We start from the raw sequence: 5,116 nt of genomic DNA on the forward strand, positions 1-5,116 counted from the left end.
ACCAGCATGGCCCACAGGGGTTTGGGTCAACAGTTTTTGGTGACAAATCCCTAACAGGACTGTAAGTGGCTCAGTGACCTCAGTGGGACGGAGGGCCCAGGCAGGTGCCTGTGAAGAGCGGCTGTTCAAGAACCAAATATTTTTTGTGTGAAAGAGAAGGTAATGTTTCAATGAAGATGCAGAGGTTTGGAGCTCCATAGTGTGACTCAGGAGCATTCAGGCCTAGCTTCAAAATATCAGTGTGCAATAATTGCTGGATGCAGTGGCACAGCTTAGCTCCAAAGAGCTACTTTGTGCTGGACAAAATGGCTCTCACAGGCACTCAATCACAAGACTTCCTGTTTCTGAATAACAGAAATATTCTCAGCTGAGAAATTTGGTCACTGACAGTATCCTGGCAGCTTGAGCAACAGCCACTTCTCTGTGAATAGTGGGGAATGTAGCATTTGTAGCTCTTCTGTTCAGGAATGAATGGGACTGCTTTCCAGGACACAGTGTGAGGATGTCCTGTAAAAAAAAAAAAAAGATGTAGGTGCCAAAAATCAGCAAAATTAAAGTGCATATACTGGGAACAGTAATTTTGAAATAGTTTCCTTGGCTCTCACATATATATGGAGGAATCCAAACTCCATGGCTGTTTGCTATTATATTTTTGTTTGTTTGGTTCATTTAAAAAAATTAATTAAATAATTAATTTATTTATAGTCAAAGTTGGATCATTTGTGAAGACTCTTGAGACTCTATCTCAGCTTTCTGCCCAGAAAGGTTCAATCCCAAATTTCTCACCTATCCTCCATAGGAGAGGCCCAACAGCTGTGATGCTGGGACAGGAGCAGGAGCTGGAGCAGGGTGTGTGGTGTGTGATCTGTTTTTTCTCTGGCTAAAGCTCTTCCACTATGCAGAAAAACCTTCACAAGTAAAAAGATCAATCAGGCACCAAGAGAGATATATTTGTACAGCCACCTGGCAGAAGGAAATCTACATACCACCCCTCCACCAGGCTCTTTCTGCATGACTTTATGTGAAAAAACCACTGGAAAGTGTATAAAAAAATTCTGATCCTATGATCTTTCTTTTCACTTTTTATTTAATTGGATTGTACATAAGTGCTTTGCATAGGAGGAACCCTTGTCAGAAGTGTGAAGCTCTTCCTGCTGAATGGGAAGATGAAAACATGCTCAATAAGCTGCTGTATGTGTCTCATAAGCTAAGCTTCAAGTTGATCTTTGATCCTATGAAATAAAGAGCTGTTTTTAAAATGTGTCTTAATTGCAAAGTATGAAATCAAAACCAGTTGTTGGTGGCAAAAATTTCTGTGCATCCCTGCTATTACCTACAGAGAAAGAAAATGCAGGCAGCCTGAGAGACTCCTTGGTAGTCTGTGCACAAGTCACAAGTCACAGCACAACCCTTCTAGAAAATCTCAGATAGAAATTAATAATGTCCTTTTTCCCCATCTCTGTCTTGTTCTGGGTCCAGCTGAGGCCTGACTGCTTATACAGCTGAGAAATTCAGGTCTTGGTGCCTTTCTGATTTTGTGCAAAGATTTTATTCAAGCTCTGCTTCATTCCCTAGATTTGAGCCTTCTGTGCTTTACTCACATGCGTTTATGGCTGGACAACTCCCAATACCAAGCAGCAGTACGCAGAGCTTTTTGCGAGGTTAGGAAATGAATCTGAAACTTACAAACCATTGTTTATCTCATTATGTGCATCTTCAGAGAGCCAAGAGCAACCTACACAGGTTGTGAGTTTTAACTGCCAGCTGATGGAAGCAGATTGCTGTTTGGAGCAAGAGAAGCCCAGTGGATGGAGGGCAGCCGAGCCTCCCTGCCCTGCCCCGTGCAGGAGTCACGGACTCTCGCGGCTGTGGCTCCCAGAGTGGCCTCAGTGAGCACAGCATCCTTCATGCCTGGCTAACAAATTCACTTAAAGGAGCACTCACTCAGAGGCTGGCATTTTTTTCCCCCCCATTTTGTCAGATGGATGAATGTCACAGCAGCCAAGGACAGATGAAGGTTTGAAATATTATGAACAGAAAGCCTTTTGCTAAGATAATATAAAGTCAATTTTTGCAAGCATGTCTCTGAGGAGGAAATAGGCTGGAGATTATAACGAGAATTTTTTCTAGCTGTAAAATTTTGTTAAGATGCAAGCAAAAAAAAGAAAACAAACCATCCACTAAGCCTATCAAACTTAGTTTAGTCCTGAAACTCCAGTGTTTCTTAAGACAATACTACTTGAAATTGCCACATCATTCAATTTTAAGTGATTTGCATACCAAATGCAAAAAAAAAAAAAATTATTAACTAGAAACTTCCCCCCTACACCCCTCTGAGACATATGGTGAGACAGCCACAGAAATGATGGATGTAGTGGGTGATTGCTTGCTGAACCAGTGTGTGAGAAACTATGCTAGGAATAATTCATGTCAAGACATGGTCTTAACTAAAAGACGTATTAAAAACAACATCTTGACAGGTTTAATATCTTACATGATACACATAATCCGTGACTTGTAAGGCATGCGATTACCTCTAAACATGATATTTCAGTAGAACTTCAATTTTATTAAAAGATTTCAAGAAATGCTTCATCTAATGTTAAATCATCCTTTCACAAAATAAAGGAAACTTCAAGTCGTTCTGAATTATGGTATGGCCTCATCTTTATCTAATGCTGCTTCACATCAGTAGTAATTCCCCAGGGAAAGCAGAGTAACGATGGTATGAAATAGATGAGTGTCACCCAATAAACAGGACAATGAGGCATTTTGTATGAAAATGCATTTCAAAGTATTAAAAAAAGGATTTAATACTTTTTCATGATGAGAACCCACTGATATCTTTGCTAATACAGCAGATGTATTTCACATGAATTTCTGTGACCTGTATTTATTAAAGAGTAAATTTTCAATGACTGAAGTGACAAAAGTTGAATGTTTAACAATGAGGGAAATCAGATGATGCTAACAAGTAAAACTAGCATTGCTTACTGCTGTGATTAATTTGTGGTTGTTGAGACAGCTATAAGATCAGTAACAGTGGCTTCTAAAGTGGCCACTTGGCTGTACCCACCACAAACAGAGATCCTGGGTGAAGGGACAGAGGATGGAGCTGAGACATACGGACTGCTCCTCACCTAGCATGGGATCCTGGGCACTCCAGCTTTCCCATGTCAGTTCTTGTTTGTCTCGCAAGTTGAGAAAGCTGTCCTTGACTGAAGGAATTTTAAAGTGTTTTTCATAGTCATTGGCCAATGAAATAAGCTAATAACAAGTAAAGCTTATAATAAGTAAAGGCTACAAAATGTCTTCTATTCCATAGTGGTTTTCATCAAAGGACAGGATTCTCAAGAACTGAAATAAAGAGAGTTGGGATCAGCATGCAGAAGAGCCAAGTAATTAATCTGTGTTTCATACCAGAGGTGTTCAGGTATCTCTGAGGTTAAGTACAAAGAAGATTGTCCTCTTTCACTCTCATCTCTCTAATTTTGTGCATCTACTTGTTTTGAAATTAAATTGGGTCTAACTTAGCAGAAGCTAGATCAAAAAAAAGTCTTATGTGTCCTGTAAACCACGGAGTTTAACAGATGCTGACCAGATGGAAACAGCCATTTTTTTTTCAAATGATCTAGTATTGTCAGTTGAAAAATATGCAGTTTTGTGGATTTATAGTGTTGCCCTCTGAAAAATCTTGCTAGTTCTAACCAGTGATGTTTTTATCTTTCCATAAATTAGGCAAAGGCTGAGATTTACCTCACAATGAAAGCATAAAGTATATATATTCCATATATTCCTGAAAACTAAGAAAGTCATCACATAAGCCCTGCAGTAATATTCAAAATTCCCAGTCTTCTCATATTGCTATTGTTTATCAGTATGGAAGTCTTGAAATAATAGAATCTGGATCATAAAATGGCATATAAAAATTATTTCTTATCTTTAATATGCCTTTCTATCTGGCAAGTGAAATCCCAGCTCTCTATGTTTTATATGTGAAAGGGTGATTTTTTTTTCTGCCAATGGCCATCTTGTCAGCAGCTTCTTATTAATTCCTATAATCCTTTTCTTTGATGCCTTCTGACATCAAAACTTCAGGAGTGTACATTTCTGTGCACAAGCAGTTAGACATAGTAATAGAAGAGAACACACTTTTGGTGGCTCTGACAAAGACAATTTGATGGCCAATAGCCCCAGCTTTTGAAAAGTCTGACTTATCTGTGAATGAACCCTTAAACTTAACTGATTGTGAAAAAATGTAGAAGACTCCCAAAGATTAGTAACAAGGAATAATGGAAAAGCAACAGGCATCTCAGAGCAATAAATAAATCAATATTGGAAGTTGAATATTATCAGAATATCTATAGATTTCTGAAGAAATCCAGCTTTCTTGAGTAGTCCCCAGCTTGCTCACTGTTATATGACAGAATAGTTAAATATTCAATATTGCAAACTTTGCTAAAATAACCTCTTTGCACTCATGCAAGAGATGAAAATTATTTTCTTCCAGTTCTCAGAGGGAATTTGGAAATTCAGAAATTAAATTTTAGAATCTGCCTTTATAAGGAAATATCAATATATTGTAACATTTGAGAGGCTAATTCAGTCAAACTACTTTTTTGATGTTCCTCAGGAAAGGCACGAGGATCCTGGTGTTCTGTGGGAGCCCAGAGCTTGAGAACAAGAGGGAGTTGGAGTTCTTGGTTCTCAGCTGGTAAGTGTGTGTGACATTGCCTTGGCTTCTTTCAAGTCCACTGAATAAATCGCGTTACACTGCCAAAGTGTCTGACCCTAATTAACCACAGAACAACCCGGGGAGGTAATTAGGCTGTGGGCACAGAGAAGCACAGAAAAAGGCAAAAGAGCCATGGATAGTAATGAAGAAATTGTTTGTTAGTTGAACCATTGGGAGAGGGGACCAGAATGAGAAATACACTTAGGTTTATGGATGTAAAACAAGGATTAGACAAAAGTTTGCTTCAGCTTTGAATTTCACCTTTAAAATTATTCAGGTTACTACTTCTTCCATATGACGTAAATTGACGAGTATCTGGTTCAGTAACTTTTCTATTCAAATCTGCAAATTTTATTTTATTTTATTTTATTTTATTTTATT

General features: G+C 38.4%; 1 long non-coding RNA gene across 1 annotated transcript; it reads right to left on the reverse strand.

Annotated features, from left to right (window-relative positions):
• Nucleotides 1–251: 251 nt before the first annotated feature.
• On the reverse strand, nt 252–4,705 carry LOC131083744 (uncharacterized). Its single transcript, XR_009114474.1, has 3 exons — nt 4,616–4,705; nt 787–908; nt 252–507 (listed from the first exon to the last, which is right to left on the reverse strand). It is a non-coding gene; the product is annotated as an uncharacterized LOC131083744 (long non-coding RNA).
• Nucleotides 4,706–5,116: the final 411 nt, after the last annotated feature.

The sequence above is a fragment of the Melospiza georgiana genome, chromosome 5 (assembly GCF_028018845.1).
Source record: "Melospiza georgiana isolate bMelGeo1 chromosome 5, bMelGeo1.pri, whole genome shotgun sequence".
Taxonomy (NCBI): Eukaryota; Metazoa; Chordata; class Aves; order Passeriformes; family Passerellidae; genus Melospiza; species Melospiza georgiana.